Source organism: Peromyscus eremicus, chromosome 11 (assembly GCF_949786415.1).
Source record: "Peromyscus eremicus chromosome 11, PerEre_H2_v1, whole genome shotgun sequence".
NCBI lineage: Eukaryota > Metazoa > Chordata > Mammalia > Rodentia > Cricetidae > Peromyscus > Peromyscus eremicus.
In genome coordinates this window covers 17,787,935-17,813,578 of record NC_081427.1, presented here as the reverse complement: position 1 = coordinate 17,813,578, position 25,644 = coordinate 17,787,935, and positions in this window count along the sequence as shown.

The following is a 25,644-nucleotide window of genomic DNA, read 5'->3' as shown; positions in this document are numbered from 1 at the left end:
TACAATGGAGACTTTTTGAAAATTTTCAATTTCAGAACATCTCAAGTTCAGTCAATACAAACTAATATGGCCTTTATTAACTAGATTATTGAATTATATAGTACAACTTCAATGTACAATGAAACAGTGAAGTAAATGAATATATTTATTTCAAAAACCTTATTCACTTTTAAGAATTATCAACATGCTAAATGTCTGAATAATATATACCCTTTCATATTCCTTCATATTTCATCACAGTATATGGTAATATTAAGCACTGAATTCATTTTCTCTAAAGGACAGTTCTCTCTCAGTGTGAAAAAAGCCAAACTGACAAAATATTTTAAGGAAATAAAGATATTTCTTGTAATTAAAATTATTTCCTTTTATGTCTTCAGTAAGCTTCTGTTAATGGTTAGACCAGTAGCACCAGACATGGGTATTCTCACACACACTTTTATCTATAAGTTTTAAGGAAGCCACACAACTAAAAAGCATCATAGAACCTTTAAAGTTATTCAAATATGTGAATGAGTGTGGGTAACATTACTAATTATTCAAATGAAGGGATATAAAAGTAAGAAGCTTAAGCAGCCTATACTACAAATAATATTTCAGAGCCTGATATTAAAAGGTCTGCATTGGATATAAACTTCTAAGACAGAAACCTGCATTCAACTACCATAGCTGAAGACTGACTGTAAATCTTTTACTTCTTATGGTTGAAAAAATAAAAACCAAACCCCAAAATCTGCTCTTCTGATAATATGAATTTTCATTAAGAAAGAGGCAAGAGGGATGGCAGAATACAAAAAAGGGGCAAGAACAAACGAATGGAAACACATGAACTATGAACCAATGGCTGAGGGGTCCCCAACTGGATCGGGACCTCTGAATGGGTGAGACAGTTGATTGGCTTGATCTGTTTGGGAGGCATCCAGGCAGTGGGACCGGGTCCTGTGCTCATTGCATGAGTTGGCTGTTTGAAACCTGGGGCCTTTGCAGGTTCGCTTGGCTTGGCCTGGGAGGAGGGGACTGGACCTGCCTGGACTGAGTCTACCAGGTTGATCTCAGTCCTCTGGGGTAGGCTTTGCCCTGGAGGAGGTGGGAATGGGGGATGGGCTGGGGGGAAGGAGAGGGGGGCCGGAGGGGGGAGAACAAGGGAATCCATGGCTGATATATAGAACTGAACTGTATTGCGAAATAAAAAAAAAAAGAAAAAATGTAATTTTATTCAAATGAGATCAATCATTTCTGTCCTTATCAAAACAAACAAACAAAACAAACAAACAAACAAAGGGCAAGAAAATAGTTGAAGAGGTAAGGAGGTTGCTGGCAAAAACACCAATTTAACATGCTATAATAAAGCCTAATGTTTGTCCAGTCATTTTCAAACGAAAATATTAATTTAAAAAAGAAAAGAATTGCCAGGCAGTGGTGGCACATGCCTTTAATCCCAGCACTCGGGAGGCAGAGGCAGACAGAATCTCTGTGAGTTCCAGGCCAGCCTGGTCTATAGAGCAAGTTGCAGGAAAGGTGCAAAACTACACAGATAAACCTGTCTCGGATAAAAAAAAAAAAAAAAAATTAATTCCTATTCTCATGTGAAGACCACATGAGAATAGGAAGAAGCAAAGTGCTAGAGAGGCCCACAGAAATCCACAAAGATACCCCCACAATAGACTGCTGTCAATGGTCGAGAGACAGCCCGAACTGACCTAGTCTGGTGATGGGATGGCCAGACACCCTAATTGTCGTGCTAGAAACCCCATCCAATGACTGAGGGAACTGGAGGCAGAGAGCCATGGCTAGGCCCCGGGTGGAGCTCTGGGAGTCCAATTAGCGAGAAAGAGGAGGGTTTATATGAGCAAGAATTGTTGAGATCAAGGTTGGATAAAGCACAGGGACAAATAGCCAAACAAATGGAAACACATGAACTATGAACCAATGGCTGAGGGGCCCCCAACTGGATGAGGCCCTCTGAATGGGTGAGAGAGTCAATTGGCTTGTTCTGTTTGGGAGGCATCCAGGCAGTGGGACTGGGTCCTGTGCTCATTGCATGAGTCGGCTGTTTGAAACCTGGGGCCTATGCAGGGTCTCTTGCCTCGGCCTGGGAGGAGGGGACTGGACCTGCCTGGACTGAGTCTATCATGTTGATCTCAGTCCTTGGGGGAGACTTTGCCCTGGGTGAGGTGGGAATAGGGGGTAGGCTGGGGGCAAGGGGAGGGGGATGAGAGGGGGGTGGGAGGGGGGAGAACAAAGGAATCCATGGCTGATATGTAGAACTGAATTGTATTGTAAAATAAAATTAAATTAAATTAAAAAAAATTAATTCAATGGATTCTCAGGTTTAGTTCTTTGCAAATGAAGATCTTCATTAAGGAAAGGTTCCACTGTGAGCTTTTGCTTCTGTCTTCCTCATAGGCTAAGAATGGTCCTCGTAGAGTATTCCAGGGATTTTCTAAACATACACAGATTTTTTTTTTTGCATTGAACTTATGTTGCTGTAAAACTTATAACATAAATTAAGCAGATAATAATCCCTTATTGCATGAATTTCTGAAAATAGCAAGCGTAAGCTTATAGTTCTGTTTAATACAGTTGTTTTCCTACAGTATATCCACATTAAATCTAATACCACAAATTTAAAGTCTAAAATAAAACCATACCAGGTTTTAAGACAAGAGTTTCGGTTCAATAAATTCTATAGATTAATTATAGGGATTATTGTAAAGTGGAGAAAACTAAGTGAATAAATCCTTATTGAATTAAATTAAATAAGTGATAATAAATAATTGAAGTTATAAAATTAATTTTTCCATAATTTGAACTAGCTAAGCTACTTTACATGTTTTCACAAAGGTTTGCCTTTTCTGCTCTTATGGAAATTTACATGTCTATTTTCCAAATTGTTTATTAAAAATATATAATGTTACTTGTACATGTTTTGAACATTGCAGTGACTAAATAATCACAGCTTATCATTGCTAAACTGCTACCACAATTACTGTTAGCTAAAATATGTTGAATGTCCAATACATATTTGTACAAAAATAATCTTATGTAATGGAGTACCATGTGAAAGGAAGACACAATGAAATCAAGGCATTTAATATGCATAAAGCAGTCTCTGGATTTACACATTCTTAGAATATGCAAACTATTTTTATTTTCCCCTTTGGAGTTTTAAGTATTCGCAGAATCTCCTTTAAATTCAAGAGTTCACATTTGCTTTCAAAGTCCCTGGAGTAGTTCTTTTTGATGAAGACTTATGATGATATTCTACCACTTTATTTCTATACTTTGTCAAGTTAAGTGAGGAAAAGTGTCTGTGACTCAGCATATTTCTGTTTCTTCTTCCTTTACACACTGATTCAAGTAGAAGAAAGATGTATGGATAAGAACTGTGGAAAGGCAAGTAAGCTTAGCAGTCTTCCCATCAGGCTCATCAAAATGAAACACAGCAGCACACCCTGCTGATGCCAGGGGCACAATTCACAGAAGGAAAGACTGTATGTAACATTGAAATTTGCCCATTTGGCCAGTAATGGTGGTCGTTAATGACAAGTTTCTTGCACAAGAACGATTCTATCCACATTTATACATGGACGCAAGAGACTCGGGTAGCTCTACCTCTAACTTTGGAACTATTTACTAGATTCAGGGAAGTGATAAATATTGCCTTCCATCATATCCTACTCATGACTCCATCAAGCTGGGATGGATAATTCAGATCCAATTATCATAATAATGACCATGGAGAAGTAAAAGCATCACAAACAAAACCAAAGTCATTTTTCTCGGAAAGAGACTCAAAGGGATGGGAGTGTGTTGGCATGAGTAGATAAAAAATAAGAGTGTTTAGAAAGGAGAGAGTAACTGTAATACATTATATAAATGTATGAAAGTCTCAAAATCAATAAATAAAAGCATTACAATCACTTAAGCAGAAATAATTCACACTTTATTGTTATAATGGAAATTAATTGATATTGTATCCATAAAAATATCAGACCCCAAAAGAATATTGTTACTTTTCTATCCTATGCAAAGAGTTAACATAATTATCATTATAATTCATGGCATGATATGATCATATGATATGAGTACTGCGAAAGTATTTTTAATCTACAAATTTCCAGATACTATGAACTGGAACCCAAATAGAAATGATTCAGGCTGAGAAGGTGGCTCAGTAAAAGGAGGTAATTGCTGCTAGCTGAAAACCTGACAATACTGGGCACATTCAGGGAAGTATTGCCACAGACAGACATTGTGAATAAAATACTTGCAAACTGAATCCAAGTGCACATCAATAATATCTTTCACCATGTTCACGTAGGATTTATCCCAGAGATGCAGAGTTGGTTCAACATAGGTAAATCAGTAAATATAGTCCTCCATATAGACAAACTGAAAGAGAAAAACAACATGATGATCTCATTATATGTATACGTCATTAGATGTAGGGCTTTGGCAAAGTCCAACACTCACTCATGATAAAAGTTCTGGAGGAGATATGGATATAAGGGACAGATCTCAACATAACCCTGACAATACACATCAAGCCCATAGCCAACACCAACTTAAATGGAACGAATCTCAAAGCATTTCTGCTAAAATCAGGGACAAGACAAGGTTTTACACTCTCTCCTATTCTATTCAATATTGTTCTTGATATCTTAGCTAGTGCAATAAGACAACTGAAGGAGATCAAGGGGATACAAATAGGAAGGAAAGGCATCAACATACCTTTATTTGCAGATGTTATTGTATATGTAAATGACCTCCTTAAAACTCCACCAAGAAACACCTACCATTGAGAAACACTTTCAGCAACACAGCAAGATTAAAAATTATATGCATAAATCAGTAGCCAGTCTATGTACAAATGACACGTGGATTCAGAAAGAAATTGGGGAAATAGCCCTTTTTACAAGCCTCGGAGCATATAAAATGTCTTGTGGGAACTCTAACCAAGCAAGTGAAATATTCATATGAAAAAAAAAACTTAAGACACTTAGAAAAAAATTGAAGAAGATATAAAAGGATGGAAATATCTCCCATGCTCATGGATCAGTATGACTAGTAAAAATGGCCATCTGAACAAAAGTAATCTAAAGGTTCAATGCAATCCCCCTCGAAATTCCAACACAATTTTCCACAGAACTTGAACTGACAAATTTAAGCTTCATATGAAAACACACACACACACACACACACACACACACACAAAAAGAACACCTTAGGATAGCTATAAAAATCTTGAATGAAAAAGAAACAGTTGGAGGTATAACTATCCTGATTTCAGGTTGGATTATAGAGCTATTGGCACATAAATAGATGCATTGATGGATGTAATAGAATTGAAGACCCAGAAATAAGTCCAAACACCTATTCACTCCTGATTTTTGAAGAAAGAAGGCAGAAATACATGCTGCAAAAAAGACAGCATCCTCCACAAATGGTGCTGGTCACATTAGATGGTTGCACGTAAGAGGATGCAATTAGATCCATACTTATCACCCTGAACATAATTCATACTTATCAACTGTTCTTATAATAAAAACCTTGAGTCAGATATCAGGTGAAAGCTGAAAGATCAAAGAAGAGCTGTCTCCTCCAGCCTTAGGTTCCTTTCTCTGCCTAGTCATGTCACTTCCTGCCTCAAACTTCTTAGTGTTTCAACCTTCCCAGTGCTGGGATTAAAGGTGTGTGCCACCACTGCCCTATTTCTATGATTAATCTAGTGGCTTGTTCTGTCCTCTGATCTTCAGACAAATTTTATTCGTTCAAAATATCACCACACAAATGCATCAAAGATGTAAATAAATGGCCAGATACACCAAATCTGATAGAAGAGAAACCAGGAAATATCCTTAAACTCATTGGCACAGAAAAGACTTTCTGAACAGAATACCATTAGCACAGGCACTAAAATCAACAATTAATAAGTAGATAGAAGCTTCTACATGGCAAAGGACATCACCATTCAGAAAAAGTGGCAGCCTACATAAATGGACATGTAGGTATCACTTCTGATAAAGAGCCATCTTCCAAAATATATAAATTAAAAAAAAAACCTGGACATAATAAGACAACCAATTAAAAGTGGGGTACAGAGATGTGGCTGAAGACGGCGAAAGACACCTTCAAGTCATCCTGGGTCCTCACAGTCTGGGCTGCCTGAAAGCATCCACAGCCTAAGGCACCTTGAGGTGTTGGTCGGGTGTGTGGGTGCCATTATGATGAGCAAGTATATGGTGGTGAAATGGGAGAGAAAGAGAGCCAGAATTGTTCTGTGCCAAGAGGCAGATCTGAAAAAAGCAAGGGCTGTGAGGAATGAGCTGATGTTGAAGGCCTGCTTGCCACCAGGGCCCACAGTGACACCTGGGCCTAGGATGCTGCCTAGGGCCATGTCTGATCCATGGATCTACTGCAGCAAGGGTCAGAGTAGATGTCTTTGGCTTTGGATACTGCCCAAGGCTGTGTAAATACCCTAGACCTAGACCTTCACCTGAGTCCAGGTCAGGATCTAAGGGTCATACATACTGTGGCTGGGGTCATACAGAACTGAGTGGCCTGCACTGGCACAAGATGCCATGGTGACATCCAGGCTCCAGGTGTGGTCCAGGGCCATGTCTGGGTTGGTGGCCCTACTGCAGTCAGGATCTGTATTGATGTCCGTGTAGTAACCACCGAGGGCTGTGTGGTTATCCTGGGTCTGGGCACCAGAGACCATGTTGATGTCTGAAGGCCTTGCTGCTATCAGGGCCATACTGATCTGGGTGGCCTGTGCTGCCACTGGGGCCATGGTGACATCCAGACCCAAGCTGCTGCCGAGGGCCACATCTGGGTCTGTGTTTCTGCTACAGCTGGGATATGTGATGATATCCATGGCCCATTGTTGCCACAGATTTAACCATGCATGTTAAAAATCCGAAGCTGCTTGTGTGTATATATTGAGACCTGTTCTACAATGTAGACATATTTTTGCCTCCATTTCCTGATCCTCCTGGAATACAAACATGAGCCACCCTCTGCAAGGATTAATATTATTTTTAAAGGCATGATTTTCAAATACAAAATTTTATTTGGAAGTTAAGGGGCTGAAGACAATTCAGTCCACTGTAGTAACACACACTGCTTCAGAGTAAGGATATATTAAGTCTCAAAATTAAAGGCTAATTTTAAAACAAAGAATTCAAAAACAGACCAACAAGGATATCTCAAATGAGATATCTACACTAAGTATCATTATTTGTTTTCTTAAATTCTAGTGAACATGAAAATTTATTTGCACAATGACATTAATGGAGATGGGCAAGTGAGAAGATATATGTCCAACCAACTGTATGAGTAATAAGGATGAACATCCAGTTTCTAGAGCCTGGGCTGCTGCCAATGTTCCCATTTATTTTACAAGCCCAAGGCTTCTTAACACTTTTTGGAATTCTACATAGCAATAAAATTGTATGTTATAGTTTAAATTGTGTGTTCGATATGGTTGTGGCAGAAAAGGAATACATGCACTTTCTTTAACAAACTTTCCCTAGGTCAGGTGTGTCTGTCTGTCTTTGTTTCCTTTGTTGTTCCATGTTGTTTATACCTCATAATTAATGTGAATGTTCTTCAGAAAGATGTATAATCACCATAATACCATAGTGTTATCACACCATAATACCATAGTACTATAATACCATAATACCATAGTACTATAATACCATAGTGCCATAATTAGTCTTCATAGTCTTCCAGTTGCTTTTCATAGGCCATTCAACACACAGACTGCCTTTAGTAAAGAAACTTTTCAAGGTGCCACATCCAAAATATTTTAAGTACAAATAGGATAAATTATTTTCCACATTATAAATCTAGTCTTGACTCCTAAGGTAAATATCATTTAATGAACAAAAATATAAAGAAATACATTTTCCCTAAAACAAACAGTGCTGCAGATACAGAGAGGAGAAAAAATCATGTCAATTTTAATAATAGATTTTGAATGTGTGTATGGTCTTAGATTTAAAAAATATCAAATACCATTTATAGTGATCTTTTCACTTTTAGTAACCAGGTGGGAAAGATGTGAATCAGCTTCCATGACAATATTTATGCAATGATTTCTGTCCACAGAATACCAAGCTCATAATAATAGAGATATGGAGAAAGAAGGAGGCGAAGACATTTATGTAGTATAGCAAATTTCAGATTCCAGCCATTTCCACAGATGGCCTTAATTTAGAAAACACCTTTTCAAGAATTACATTTCAGATACAGAATAAAGATCATGCTTTAAAATATATGAATATGTATGTAATTACACCAAGATAAGTAGAACCAATCAAAATTTTATAATTTGAAGTATCCATCCTGGAAACTCCCATGTTAGGATGATGAGATCAGGTTGAATTTTTCCCTTGAAAAGCAAATCACCAAATTTGTGAGAAATTTATGTGGAACAAACTTCTGTGTTTTTAAACCATTTCCATGGAATACTTTGGTGCCTTTTAACTTTTGACTTAACACAAAACTACAAATTATTCATATTGTAGAGAGATGTATAATTGCCCTCGTAATATTCTGTAGGCAGAATGTCATTTAAGGTGAAGGGTAGGGAGTTTTTGTCGCTGGAGCTAACTGGATGCTTTGCTTCCAAGTCCAAGCCTTCAGCTACGGCAACCCATGCTGTTCTTCACAGCTAGATTTACATAAGCTGAAGACAGAATAAATTGCTACAAGAAGACTAATAGAAAAAGACTGATATGAAATATAAATTAATACTTATAGCTACCTACAAGGAGAGACGTATAAATTTATCTACATGTTTATTACATGTGACTATATGAACATATATACATGTTTCAAGTGTATGTGTGTAAGTGAATGTGTGTTTGTGAAATATAGTCGCATAAAGAATGAAGAAAATTTTTCCGAAATGTCTTTGTTGTTGTTGTTGTTGTTGTTGTTGTGTGTGTGTGTGTGTGTGTGTGTGTGTGTGTGTGTGTGTGTGTCTATCTCTCTGTGTAGAGGGTATTCATGCTTTTGCAAATTCATATGAAAACTAGAGATCATTGTTGGTTCCCTGAGTTCCACCCCTAGTACCACTTTGTACCATTTTTTAAAACTTTTTACTTTTTTTGATACAGGATCTGTCAGTGAACATGGAGCTCATAGTTTGACTTAGATGGCTCGCCAATGAGCCCTAGGCACACCCAATGCTCCCACCCTTCTTCTTTTCCCAAGTACAGGATTTACAAATGAACACTTCTGTGCCAAAGTTTCCTTTGGGTAACTGGGATCTAACTCAACACTCATGCTTGCCCTGTAAGTACTTCACTCATTGGGCCATCGCTCTGCCCTTCCTTGAAATGTTTATCACGGTAATAATCAGCTTATCTTGGCAAGAGTTTAGAGGAGACGAGGTAATGTGGCTCTCCTGCTCCATCCTTCCTGTCGCTCTGATATTCCTCGCATGTTTTTGATTGCCCACTTTTGTATACTTTGATAATTTCGAACAATAATTGAGGTTTGTTCTACTTCCACAGATCATGATGTAAAGTACTCAACCAAACTCATATGAACATGGGTTTTATGTATAAAGATTAGGAAGCTTCAACCTACAAGAAACAAACAAAAATAGCTCAATCATTTTTGTCTATTCACATGTAAAATGCTGTAAGTAAGCCTGCTTCTGCACTCCAGTTAAATTTTCTGAATTTCTTCACTCTGAACATCCTCCATGTAGTCACACACAGTGGACATGGTAACTCCCAGACCAGAAACAAACCCATCTTTTTGCTGCCTCCTTCTAAAGAACAAGAGAAGATAAACCTTTACAAAACACTCCCTGTCATTTATCTGTCAAATTCATTGGCTAGAGCTGTAAATACTGACAACTCAGCTTGGCCAGTACCAATCAAAAATTTTCTCTACAGCACAACACAAATACATTTTATTCTGAGTCAGTTCAGTAAATTTTCAAAAATACACGTTTTCCAATGTATCTAAGACTTCTGTATGGGTAGTCAGCATAAAGTGTCTGCAATAAGATGTCATTTAAGGCTGTCGATACTAGTCTGTAAGTAGTTCAATAACATAGTCCATTGAGTCAAATAACCAGTGCACCATTTTTTTTTCAATTTTTTTGCTGGTCATGTTGCATTCCAGAAGACAGAAGCTGACTGAACAGCATTCAGTATATAGAAAGAGATACACAGGAATTGAAGCTTGAAGCCAGTAAATCAAAACAATGAAATTATTCAAGTTATTTCTATGAAAACAATGGATTTTTCACTTTTACAGCTTATTCAATTTATTCCTTCTTTTCTCTCATAATACACAAATGATAATCCTGCATAAGAAGCCAGGAGGTGCAGCATAAAACAAAGAAGTTTGTAGGTACTATGGGGAAAAGATAAGAACAGTTAAATTGACCAAAATCTGTTACTCTAAATGTCTCCTATCTTGAGAAGTTTCAGAGAAGCACATAATTAGGCAAGGTTTTTTAATTATGCAGCTTGGAAAGAAAAGTGTATCCCAATGAAGGGGATGCTTATATCAGAAGCAATCCATGAGATGATTCACAGAAATCCAAATTGCACCTAACAAAAGCAAGAGTTCAGCCTCTTTCAGATAATAAAATCCTTTCCTGTCTCCTGTCAGAGTAAAAAGAAATATATTGAGTTGAAACTATTCAGTTTGTAAAATAAGCTTTACTTTTATCTAAGTTGTATCAAAGTGCTTTTCTGTATCCCTTAGGATAGCTGTTCATCCAAGAGAATATATAAAATACTCTCTGATGTCTGCAGTACGCTGCTCTCTAACCCAAATACCCATTAATTTCTAAAGTAATACCAAGGTATACCTTAGTTCCCAAAGAGAATGGAAGTCACCAGGACTTTTACATGTTCTCTACCTAAAAGAAAATGATTGTTTGTAATACTGACATAGATGAAAATTATCAAGCTTGTCCATAAGGAAGTGAATTTAATTGTGAAGTAAAATTTGGACACCATTACTACTGCCAGCATTCCTGTTTGTAGTTGAGGTCATGGAATATTTTCAGAACAGATCTTCTTCAAACAATAACCCTGTGGAAATGACCCCAATCACTGCATATTCCCAAACACCATATACCTTTTGTGGCTTTAACATCTCTTTCTCTGCTATTAGAGGAGATCCTAGGCAGTACACAATTTATAGTCATCTTTGTTTCTACAGCACCAATATCATGATACCAGAAAGTAAGAAACAAGAAGAAAAGGCCTGATTTTATTAAGAGTGATTTTTTGGGCTTTATAACTAATAACATCATAAAATAAAATAAAGAATCTTAGAAGCAATTTGATTTTTTTTCTTCAGTGATTTCAAAGATTAAATTGAATTATATTTTAGAGGGGAAAACAACTTTGAACCACATGGAATATTAATTCCTTACATATGTGACTCATGCTTAGCCAATAAGAATGTTCATAGATAAGTAGCAATTACAATAATTTGTAATTGATGTGACATAAACCGTAATAAGCCTCACAATGAATCTGAAAATTAGTAACTCCATTTTTTATATGGTAACTCTCTTGCTTGAGTCATTCAGCCATATCTGAAATGCCTATGGATGGTACAGTTTGAGAAATCTTTGATTCTAATCAATCTATTTAATTTCCATGAAGCATACTATATGACCAAGTAGGCTATGGTTTTGTGGGTCCCCTTTCCTGGTGTATTACTGCTTTTGCTAGCAATTCCATGGGATCTCAATAGTCCCAGTGCATTTTGTCAATGACTCTGTCTGACCATGGTCTCCTTCCTTGTTCTCAGCAGGGTGAATATCCACCAAGTACTACATAGGGATTGTCAGCTTTGCAAGGTGGAATAGACTATTTACACATTGGAAGGAAAATAAAATGAAACTGCCATTTTGAGATTAATGCTTAATTAAAAGTCAACAAAGCATAACATTATGACTTCTAGGTGTCGCTCAGTAAATATAACGTGAGATGTCATACTAGCATTTGATAGTTCATTGACATGCCTCTAAATTGAAGTCAATCACCATTGATGGTGCTATTGAATGCCCTAGTTTTAGGCCTCTTGGATCTTAATTGAGTCCAAATGCCTATGTTTGGATATATTTCTTTTTTTCAACATGTTTATATTGTTTTACATGTGTTTGTATTAAATTATGAATAGGTAAATTTTAATTTTCTATCTTAGAATTCCTTGCAGATAGAAAATACGGTTTTTCTGTGGAGGTTATTACCCAGAATAAAATGATGCTTCAATTTAGTTCCTATTTTATATTTTTCTCCCAATTAGTATGGTAAAATACATATTTTGTTTCTTGGAAAGATTAACTGCATCTTCTTATCTAGGACAAATGACATTTTCAATGAATATGTTTCAATTTAATTACTAAGAATTGCCATAAGAATTCATCCTACATGAAAAAGGATGGTAAATATCTTTGCCAATAATTCATTGTTTCCAAGTGAAAAGCTAAAATAGTAGATGATACTTGGTCTTTAAAAAAAAAGCTGGTTTACAATACAGTTTAAGTGTTGAGTATTCATCAATTAAGGCAGTATATCTAGGTTGTTAACATGTAGCATGATTTCATCTCAAGTGATCATAGTTCCAATGATTCTGATTTTTGGCCTAATTGTCAAGAAAATGTTTGCATATATGTTTTAGAATGCTCAAAAGTAACCCTGATTTCTCTCGTTTCCATTTTCTTCCTCTCAAATATTTCTTTTAAGAATTCTAACCTCCTGTTGATTGATGTTATGCACAGTGGATATCCCACTTATATTACATACACAGCATTTTGTCAGTGACCGATTCCCATACCACTGACATTTTCTGGCCTGAACTCATATCTGATTTAATTTGTTATCCTTGAAGTTTGGTGACGATTTTCTTGGGTAGCTAAGAAAACTTCAGTCTAGCAGTTCATATTCTGAGAAAAGTTATTGTGGAATGATCATTCTCAGTTTGCAGACTGAGGGTCATTTACGGCAGCATGACCTTGACAAATGTCTATAAGTCAAAGAATGTCTTGCCATAAACGATTTGGGGTGACAGGCCCATAATGCATTGCACACACAGATTGGATTCCCAGCAAGGTTGTGCTGGCACACACATCTTGCTCACATAAGCAATATCACAAAAGTAACAGAGAAAAATAAAATCTCCTAATATTGAGAAAGCACCACCTCACAATGAAATAAGGTAACTAAAACTTGAACTTGTCATCTTATTACTAGAAAATTCAAATAAACATCCACCAATATGTACTGTAGTAGGCATTCTCTGGAACTTATAATTCTATAAATTAGATATATTGGCCTTTAAAAATATTTTTTTACATCCAAACATAGGCATTTGGACTTAATTAAGATCCAAGAGGCCTAAAACAAGGGCATTCAATAGCACTATCAATGGTGATTGACTTCAATTTAGAGGCATGTCTATAATTAAATAATCTATCATCTGATTATTTCTGTTCTTTTTGTTGCTTGACAGTTTCATGATGTTTTGTTTACATAACATTTATAGATATCATAGTCCAGGACTTTGGAAGTTGGGCAAAAATCAACACCAGACCTTGTCTTTTATCAATAAATTGGATCCAAGCATACTTGCTCTGACACCAGTGAACATAATGAATATGGAAAAAAATAGATGTTGAGATTTCTGCTCTCTGAACTAGTGTATCATTCCCTTCACTCCTGCCCCTCTGTAAGGCTTTATTCATCTCAAATTCACACCTATCTCTCTTTATATCTGGTGTCTTTTATATTTTAGTGCCAGTGACCTCCCCTCAGAAAATACTTTACAATTCATCAAGTAAAAAATAGCATTCAAAGAAACAGTTTTTGAAATCCATCTATAAACATATACATGTTATACATAATATTTAAATAATATTGTCATGTGAGACGCAAGAGAGTCACAGGCATCGATGCTAACAACTCTGTATGAATATGTGATGGAAAGGAACAGTAAATTTCATCTGGACATTCTAAAGACAGAGACACAGGAGGTTTCCACTGAAGTTCACCAACCCTCAAATGTGACAATGAACTTGAAATAAGACACATTTTTCCCCATTTATGTCTTCATGAAGACCCAGTTTTTTCCTAATGTAGATCAAATCATTGAGAATGGAATCTTTGACTATGGCTTTAATTAGGTCCATAAATTGGATTCATTATCAGACTACTCATAGGTTCAAAACTGCTGGCCCATGCTGAGAATGTTCAAAATACAACTGTCATGATTATTCTGAATTTTATCATTTAAGATGACCTCTGATAAATATTCCCACATTTTATTTCATGAAAGCTTAATCAAACTTTCTTCTTTTATTTGAATATCATTTTATATCCACATTATTCTATTCAAAAAATAGTGTTGCATTCACTATATCTAGAATGATGTTTTTATACGTTCAACTATCTTGCCAAAGATGACAAACTATGGAGAGAGAAAACTTATAAAACAAAATGAGGCAATAGATTATTTAAATATTTTATTATTTTTGATTTTACCATTTGTAAAATATGAATGAGATCAAATTCCATAACTATTTTTCTAGAAATTCATGCATGTGTATATTATTTATTTATACAAAAATGCCCAGTGCTACTTAGATGGTGACACAGATTAATAGTTACATTCTGGAACTGGAATGCAACCTAAATGTACGAAATAAGTTCATGCATTTTTGATTCAGTATGACCGTTTAAATTGTCAACCCCAAGAAAAAAATGTAAAAAAGAAATTAAAAACTTGTATATGATGAGGTCCAAAGTGGCATAGTTTCCTAAAAAGAATGCCAGGAAAGAAGCATTATTTGTAGAAGTTGAGAAGCTAGAATCCTAAAGAGGAGAATGAAATCTTTTAATAATTAGTTTCATATTCTGTGAGGAAGAACGCTGTTTACCCTTCCTGTGAGAGTTGGCAGCCTAGGTTTACAAAGTCATTATCACACAGCTGTATACTAGTGACTTATATTTAAAGTTAATAATTCTAATAACTCAGTTTCCTCTTATACAGAAAGTATAAGCCAGTGATAATACTGAACTTGAAAGTAGCTATAGAGATGAAATAAAGATACTTTAAGCAGAAGGTACTCTGTAAGTTTTAGATATTATTTTGATTGTTCTTTACATCATTATTACAGCTATGTGAACACAGGAGTTTTAAAATAAGGATGTAATAAGATGAAATAAAGGCAATGTCCTTATGGCCCTGATAAAACATGGATCCATATCCTTTTCATATGGATTTGCGATTATCCAAAAAGCAAGGCACTATTAAGGTGGTCAGCGTCATTACATATTTTTACATATACAATAATGTGTGATTTTTAACTTTTGTTGACTTTATTGGCTTTTTGGTTTTCCTTCACTTTGCGTTTCTTCCTTTATTTTGTATATACTTATTTTTCCCTTTTATTTCACTATAAACAATGACAAAAGTGGCTGAAACAGATTCTTACAGCCTCTGTGAAACAAAATTCTCTTTAGATGCTATGATCACACCTTATCTTTTCAAATTTCGAATTAAAATTGTTCCAATCTTGACACAAATTAACTTCTAGTTGACATTGTCTATGTTCAGAGGTAACCTGAAGAAGCAAATGGCAATCTGGTGTCATTGCTGCAGCTCATTCTGTATCTTCTAGGGACAAGCTTGAGCATAGATTATCCATTCCGTGTGGTCAGCCCTGCACACAAACAAGTACTTATGAGCAATTCTTAATAGACTCAGTAGGTTGTGTGTGTGTGTGTGTGTGTGTGTGTGTGTGTGTGTGTGTGTTAATAATAATAGGATAAGAAAGCATGAAAGCCAGAAGGTGGTGGTACACACCTTTAATCCCAGCTCTCAGGTGGCAGAGCCAGGTCGATCTCTGTGAGTTCAAGGCCAGCCTGGTCTACAGAGCAAGATCCAGGACAGGCACCAAAATTACATGGAGAAAACCTGTCTTGAAAAACAAACAAACAAACAAAAAAACCAGAAAGCATGAATTTGGCAGGGATGGTGAGCATAGATGGAATTAAGGAGTAAGAGTCAATAGTGAAGTAGATGTACTGCTCATGTACGAAGTTCTCAAAAGGAATTTAAAAATAAATAAAATTAAAAAAACACTTCTGACATTTTAACAGCATTTAAAAATTGTTTTAAAAAATTGTTGTTGTGACAGTTTATTTTTCTAAATAGAGCCTTCACACATTTATGTTGTTGTCTAATAAATTTCTGGAATATTGGGCTTGCATTTTGAGGGTAAGCCACCTGCCATGAAGGCTATTTATTTTATGATCACATATGGTCTTCATAGCTAGGAGGAAAGTCATACTTCATCTCCTTTTTCTGCTTCTGGAATTATCCTTTCAACACCTGTGTGGGATATGGAGATTTACCAACAACCAAGAAACTTAAAAATAAATGTCAGCCAAATGGTTATTAATATTTTGGAGATGATATATTTCTTCAGTGTTTGATTTTTATTCCCACAACTTCAAATAAAGCTGCACTAGTATGTTTGAAAACTCTGGAGCATAAATTTACTTCAGGTTGTGACCTTATATTCCAAGATAAGACCAGTTTTAATGTGTACTGTTGAGTTATAAACTCTAAAGAACAATATTTGTTAGGAACATGAGGGAGTAACTTCAACTGTGTATGTCTGAAATGGCTGTAATTTTGGCAATGGACAGATGTAGGTAACCAAGCTTACATTTAATAAGAGTACAGTGTACAGTGACCAGAAGGACAGTCCAATGTGAAAAGAAAGAAATGATAACAGAAAACAAATCACTGAATACGAAAAAAATAATATGCAAATAAGTTTAAAATACTAATTTTTTAAATTTCATATTTGTGTCCCCTGTTTACAACCTCCTTCTCCTCCCCCAACTCTTCTTGACCCTCCAAATCCTTCTCAAATTCATGCCCTCTTCAACTTTAATTACTATTGTGTTGTACAAACGCACAGATACATAATTGTATAAATGTATAAATATAACTCAGTCCATTTAGCGTTGTTCATATTCATGTTTCTTTTATCTTTTTAATTTTTAAAATTTTTCATTGAAAATAGATTTTTCTGTCCTACAATACATCTCAACAGTTTTCCCATCCTCCACTCCTCCCACCCCACACTCCCCCAGGTCCAATGCCCCTCCTCTATTTACTCTTCAGAAAAGAACAGGCCACCAAGACAGGATAGTCAAATAGGACAAACCAAGACACAGTAAGGAAAGCCAAAAGCCTTCATATTGAAGGTGGACAAGGCAAAACTATAGGAGGACCAGAGTCCCACGAGCAGGCGAAAGAGTCAGAGATACACCCACTCCCATTATTACGAGTCCCACAATGTCACCAAGTTAATAGCCATGTGTGGTGGTATTGTGTTCCCCCAAAATATTGTGTACCCTAAAAAACTTATCTGGGGTCAGAGAACAGAAAAGCCACTAGATACTTAGAATTAGCAGTGGTAGCACAAGCCTTTAATCCTAGCATTCCAGAGACAGAAATCCATCTGTTCAAGGATAAAGCCAAGCATGGTGACTCATGCCTTTAATCCCAGAAAGCGAGCCTTTAATCTTGCTTTCTGGGAGAAAGCAGAAAGGTATGTAAGGTGTGAGGACCAGAAACTAGAAGCATTTGGCTGGTTAAGCTTTTAGGCTTTGAGCGGCACAGTTCAGCAGAGACCCATTCTGGATGAGGACGCAGAGGTTTCCAGTCTGAGGAAATAGGATCAGCTGAGAAACTAGCAAGGTGAGGAAGCTGTGGCTTGTTCTGTCTCTCTGATCTTCCAGAGTTCACCCCAATAACTGGCCTTGGGTTTGTTTTATTAATAAGACCCTCTAAGATTCATGCTACAGCCACACATGCAGAGGACCTAGCACAGACCCATGCAGGCCCCAAGCTTGTAGCTTCAGTCTCTGTGAGCCCACGCGAGCCCTGCATAGTTATTTGGCTTGCCGTGTTCTCCTGATGTCCTTCATCCCCTGTGATTTCCACTTCTACAATCTTTTCATCTCTCTTCCTCAGAATTTTCTGTTCTCTGAAGGGATGTTCTCTGCATAATATCGGGCTGTGGGTCTCTGCACACGCTCTCATCTGTTTCTGATGACAAGTTGCCATGACACCAATCTCTGAGTATACAGCAGAATATCATTAGGAATCATTTCATTTCTTTTTTTTTTTTAATTCCCATTCGTGTTTGGTTCCACCCTAGGTCTCTGTGCTCTGCAGTCTCAAGTTCCTGGATATCTAGGCAGTGTAGGACATGGGCTACCTCTCATGGCATGGGCCTCAAGTTAAACCAAAATCGGTTGGCCACTCCCACCAGTCTGTGCCACCATTGCCCAGCTCATCTAGCAGGCATGACAGTTCATAACTTGGGGGTTAATGGCTGGTTATGTGTCCAGGTTTCTCTTGCTGTGGCCTGCAGAGTTCCATCTCACAACAAAGAAACTAGAACATAGTGGTGAAGGCTCTTTGTAGGCAACAGTTCGGCCTCTCTACATTCAGTGAGCTGTGTGCATGTTGTTATTGACAATGGGATCACGCTATCAGTTTTCAGAAAGCGACCTTTTGTCACTTTCATATTTTAACATACTTGCTTTTAAGTCAAATTCTATCAATGAATTATATTCTCAACCTTTATAAAAGAGTTCTGTTTAATATTTCTAAGGAATCTTTTCTAAGATGTTTGCAGTTTATAAGTGTCATAACATGTAGTACAACATATTATTTCAAAGTTGTGTTGAAGTTCTGAAGCTTTCCTTCTAGAATGTGAGCTCAATGATTTTGTTCACATAATATCTCACCTAAGGATGCTGGGCTCTGTGCTGCTGCTGCTTCTAGGGCAGGGGTAAGCCGGTTAACTACTTTATAATTAACTTCTATGGCCATAGCTGGGATATCCGCAGAAGTTATTCCTTCATTCAAAAGTTTTTCTTACTAGCATCAGATATGCACAAATTTCAAGCATAATTCAGCATTTTCCACCTAACATATTTTCTTCTAATGTAGATTTGTATTCTAATTTCCTAAAAAATTGGAATTCATTGTTTTAATGTTTCCTTGTTCTTTTATCCCAGCACCTGGCCATTTCTAACAAAAGTGACATTTAAATATTTAGTGTCTTAATCAATAAATATTATTCCTTCTGTTCATTGTAGTCTATATTAGCTGCTATTGGTCTATGAGTAGATAGAGCTGACTAAATGCTAGCTAAATATATACTTCACTCTTCAGGGGGCAATTCATACTTCCCTGTATTTTCCATAATACCTCTTGTCAGGAAGGATAGTATTAAAAAATAATCAAAGCTGGTTTTTACCAGGCACGTATTCAAGCTTTATTTAAATTTTAGCAAAACCATGTGTTAACAAATGATAAGTTTGTGCCCAGAGGAAACTCAAAATAAATCTAAAATCTAACCTTGTAAGTTTTCATTGTTTAGGTTTTAACTAGTATCTATTAATTATTAATGTCTATTCTCTAACTTTCCTAAAAATCCAGAAGCATCTTTGCCAAATATTTTTTAAAAATGGTGTTACTGTTAACTCAAAGAAGCTAGCCTTAATTTTTTAAAGACTGAAAGCATTTACCTGGAGTAACCACATGTTTATTACAGACTCAAATACATAATAATTGGCTGCATTTAATACTAAGTATATCATCATAATTTCAGTCCTATAATTCACCTTTGGAACACAGGAATATTGGATTATTTAGCATAAAATAAATGATCATTCATGATGATCAGCTGAATTTGTACAATCAATGAATTTTGTATATTCTATGATGACTGAATATAATTGACCTTGATAAGTAGTTTTTGCTTTATTTCTATTTAAACCTCAAATTTTTAAAACTTACTATACACTTAATAATTTCAATTTTATTGTGCTCTATAAGCAATATTAGAAAGAACAGGTAACAAAGACCCAGGCTATTTTCTTTTGTATATTTCTTGTCAGGATAAACATATGATTAGAATCTAAGGAAAATAAATATGTCTTCTCAAATCCATCCTAGTCGGAGTAATATTGTGCTGGTCCAACTAATATTAATTAAAGTTGTAATAATGAGCATATAAAGCTGCAATACACAAAATTGTCAGTTGCAAACAAATAAAAATGTATCTAATTTTTACAGCATTCTGGTCTGTAGTAATTGTGATATACACATTATAGAATTCAGCCAACAGTAGCTGTCATCTGTCAGAACACATCAATTTCAAATAAATGAAAAAATCAACATCGAATTAAAAGCTACTGTATTCTGACTACTAAAGAGCAAAAACAAAAAACAAAAACAAAAAACCTGACAGACCAATTGTAAAGAATAATCCATTTTTCTTTTCTTACAATAGCATAGATGTGTGTATGCATCATTTTTGGACTTTAATGGACACAAAGACTAACTTTTGCAAGACATATTTCTAGCTACATATTTTTAATGAAATCACTTACCCTGCTTTTTCTCTATTTTGAAGACCAGTGCTGCTCTCCTGTAGGGTATTTTACTGCTAATATCTGTGTATTTTTTATTATTAATTTGCCAGAATTTTGAACTGTGAATCCTCAATTTGGCCAACTTCAAAGTTTACCTCAGTACAACATGAGTTAATTAAAATTGAACAGTTTGTTCTCAAAGGCAAATATCTTTAAAAATACATGAGTGCCAGGGAAGGGAAAAAAAAGAGAAAAGTCCTATGAATATCTTAAATTTCCTGCACATCAAGGCATATTTTGAAAAGGCATAAAAATACAGCATGTGCCCTGTGTACATTTATGAAATAGCCCTGATGGTTCCGTTATTCACACTTCTGACTTAGAAAGATGATAGAGTTTCACTGGGTTCTGTGACTTAAAGCAACATTAGAAATAAATGTGTGTTGTGTGCAATTTGTGCATCACTGGAATGATAACCAATTCTGTTCTCACTACCTGTTTGAAATGGTCAGGGCTGCAGAAATGGATGGTTTCCATCAAAATCCTTTCAGTTTTAGCAGTCACACTGCAGAAATAGGGTCTAGAAATACACTGTAGCATGGGGTTAAAATTTTATAGCATATACAATTCTCTCCTTTTTTTATTTTTTACTTTTAAGCATGTTTCATTTTATTTTGGAAATTCATAAAAAAAATTGAAAGTCACAACTCTGATTATACTTAATAAAGTCTCATCAAATTTTAATTCTAAAGTTAGTTTCCATTTTTGTAAGCTAATTTTGCTTGTAGATACGGGCTAGTTAGATTATATGACTAAAAAGTAATCAAAATTTCAAAACAAAAAGATACAGAACTAAGTGGAGATGGACAAAGCATAGTAGAGCTAAGTAGTTGTTTGGTGTGTGCAACAACATGCAGAAGAACTCAGCCTGGGAAACGAACTGAAGATTGTGAAAAACTAATATGTGGCAGACCACTGCCTTCTGCGTCTTTAGAGTGTAGGGTATCCTGGGATGTGTATACTGGGTGAAAATGTATTGCTGTGACTGGTGTAAGGAAAAGTTGAAAGGCCAATAGCTAAGCAGGAAGTTTAGGAAGGATTCTGGGGAGAAGAAGGAAGCAGAGGAGATAATCAAGGTGCAATGACAAGGCCAAGGAAACATGGAGGGATCAGACATACAGAATGAAAGAAAGTTAAAAGTAACAGGGCAAAACATAAATTAATGTAAATGGGTTAATTTGTCATAAGAGCTAATGGGATCAGTCTAAGCTAAGGCCTTGCTTTCATAACTAATGATAAGTCTTCATGTCATTATTTGGGAGTAGGCTGGTGGGATGGAGAAAAAGTCGTTACAGTAAGGCAGCAGAAACTAAATCAAGACATTGTGTAAATGATGCAGACAGTACTATCATAGCTCACCCATCTGTCAACACCAAGACTTGGTGTAAACACCATAGACAGTGATACCATGGCTCACTTAGAGTCTATAATATAGTCTCATTTTAAGTCTATCCTGAACTAGAAATCTTCATATGATTGATTCTTTGTTGCTTTTTAATAATTTTATAGTTGACACTGAAAGTTAACCAAATGGAACACCAACCCTTGGATCAATATAGCCACTCCTCTAGGGAGCAGAAAATTATTTTAGTGGGAAACATAACTCTCATAGTTTAAATTTATTTTTCTTTAACTTAAAAATATCCCTTTATTGAAAAAAATGAATTAAAATTAATATAAAATATTTCAGCACATGGAACAGAAACCATGGAATAAATAAAATACAGTTTTTTACTGAAAGTAGATTGTTTTCATACAATATAGTCTCATTATGATTTTCTCTTTCCCAACATCTTCCAGATTGTCTCCACTTACTCACCAACCCACACTCACATCCTTTTATTGGAATAAAAACAGAAATCTATAATAAAAATCATAATAATAATTAATAATAATCTTACGTAAAATAAAGACATGCAAAACATAATAGGACAAAACAAAGAAACAGAAGGGAAAATTCAAAGAAAAAACTCAAGGAACACATACAGAAATAGAGGCATGCATGTTCACACACACAGAAAGCCCATATAAGCACAGCACCGGAAACCATAATATATATGCAAAGGACCTGCATTTAACCTTCATAAAAGTTCCTACTGTTACAATTTATAATAAAGAAAACAGGTTAGATATGTAGTTTGGATATATATTTAATGTAAAAATATTATATACTTTTAGAACCAAAGTTAGACAACTATATTCTCAGGATTTCTATTTATAGAATATTTTATTTTCATTATTTTTATGTTCTTTTGGCTTTTTCAAACAGTATATGCATATGTAGTCCAGAACTGCTGTGGGATGTTCTGTATGGCAAATATGTTGCTGATTGGTCAATAAATAAAACACTGATTGGCCATTGGCTAGGCAGGAAGTATATGCGGGACAAGGAGGAGAATAAAGCTGGGAAGTGGAAGGCTGAGTCAGAGAGACTCTGCCAGCTGCCACAATGACAAACAGCATGTGAAGATGCTGGTAAGCCACGAGCCATGTGGCAAGGTATAGATTTATGGAAATGAATTAATTTAAGCTATAAGAACAGTTATCAAGAAGCCTGCCATGGCCATACAGTTTGTAATCAATATAAGTCTCTGTGTTTACTTGGTCGGGTCTGAGTGGCTGTGGGACTGGCAGGTGAGAGAGATTTGTCCTGACTGTGGGCCAGGCAGGAAAACTCTAGCTACACAGAACTGTCTGGTATCCACTATATAGCCAAGTCTGGGTTCAACCTGGAGATTATCTTGCACCAGTTTCCCAAATTCTGAGATCCCAAGTGTGCATCATCATAGCCTGCTTTGATTCTGTTTGAAATTCCAATTTAGTTTGGGTTGATATTTGATTTGTACACTACTAAGTGAGACAATAAATAGCATTGGTCATTATAATTAAGGGTGTTTATACAAAAATACCCAATTAAATATATTTGTAGGTGGTAATATATGCTTAAGTTGAATGAGTTTAGTGACATTGTCTAGATGTTGGTCTGTGTTGTGCATAATTACCGAAATCATGTCAATATCACAGTAATGCCTTAGGTTCTGTGCTAGATAAGGTAACTGGACTCCTACCAAATTAAAAAAAAAAAATGTTGACTGGATATAAACCTGTGATATTCTTTCAATTTTTTTTTTTTTGGCTATTGCAAACCAAGGCATTGGCACACTAATAAGCATATGCCTCTGTTTCATAAGATGTATATTGATGCAATTAAGAACAGTTAATATTGTTTGAAGACTGAATGACAGTACCCATTTATGCTTCCATATGCAGTATTTGGCATGTGTTAAGTATAATCATGGTTAAATTCATTACTATTAACCACATGCCCAAATAATGCAATAGTCCATTATTCACTTTTTCATAAAATTAATGACATTTTTGGCTTCCAATTATTTCAAGATCCAACAATATAATTTCAAAATCCCAACTTAAAAGACAAAAATAAGTGTCATATGCATACATATGTGTTACTGATTAATTTTCTTTGTATTAATTATAGTTTTCAGTACATGCATGTTTACTATATAATTTTATATATATATAAACTTATATATATATATATATACTAGACAATAGACACACATGAAGTGCTAATAATTATTTTTTAACAAAACAGATAAAGGATATGGGGCAAATTGAAATATGGAAATATTTTTCTGGTAATAGGATGCATCTTAATGTTAATTTTACATTCAGTGGTATTTCAATCCTACATAGTTTTTGCTTCTTAGATGCTATATCATTGACGAAATACAATTTCATAGGCTATTTTTCCTTTTATAGGATTTAAGTTTAGGACATAGACCCAACTTAAATACTAGGCGGTGGTGTCTAACAAATGGCATTACAACGGTGAGAACTATGTTAAAATAATGTACTATGGATCTGTGATTTCTATGTAAAATGAATAAAAAATTCTTAATGAAAAAACCAGTAAGTAGCTGGGCGGTGGTGGCGCACGCCTTTAATCCCAGCACTCGGGAGGCAGAGCCAGGCGGATCTCTGTGAGTTCGAGGCCAGCTTAGGCTACCAAGTGAGTTCCAGGAAAGGCGCAAAGCTACACAGAGAAACCCTGTCTCGAAAAACAAAAAAAAAAAAAAAAACAAAAAAAGAAAAAAACCAGTAAGTCTTTATATCAGAAAAAAAATAATTTACTTTCAAAAGTACGATTGGAAGTGTAGCCATGGCACTGGGGAAATAAGTAATCCATGGTATCCTATGACACATGTATTTTAAGCATAAAAATCTTTAAAAGTCAAACACCAATGTCTATGATATGTACAGATATTTTCATCTGATAGATCATACTATATATGAAGAGATATGAATTTTTAAGAGTCTCCTGATAAAAATTAGAAAGTCATTTATAACCTGAAAATTATATAGAAGGTAGAGATCAGAGAGCATGATTTTGCTGTTCACATGACAGTGTCGTGAGATTCCTCTAGGCCCAGCCAGTGAATGAGATTTCCTTCAGGAAGCAGTAAACACAAAGAATCCCAGAGACTAATAAAGCCACATGTAAATGAATGAATGTGTGTGTGTGTGTGTGTGTGTGTGTGTGTGTGTGTGTGTGTGTGTCACAAGGAAGACAGGGGATATGTGATATGTGAGATGAGGAAAAAAATACATTTTACAAAGCAGGAAGATGATTTAAGAAAGTGTAGGAACTGAGCAGCTGGATCAGCTGAAAAAGCACTTGACATGCAAGTGTAGGAACAGAGTTCAGATTCCCACCACTCACATAAATGTTAGGTAGGTATGGTGGGTTGCGTAGAGTCCCCAAAGCTTGGGAAACAGAGATAACATATCCCTGAATCAAGGTGGCTAATTAGACTTGCTGAGTCAGTTAGCCCTGGGTTCAAATGAGCAACATTCCCTCAAAATAAAACATTGAGAAAGATGGAGATAGAATAAAAAAGCTTTGGTGTATGTTCATACACATGCACAGGCACATACATATGTAAACACTCATTCCCAACCCCCACCCCAAACACATACACACACACACACACACACACACACACACACACACACACACACTACAGTCATAAAATGCTTGGAAAGTGAAAGCAGATACGGAGATTAATTAAGGGGAGGAAGGATATTGACAAGGAGG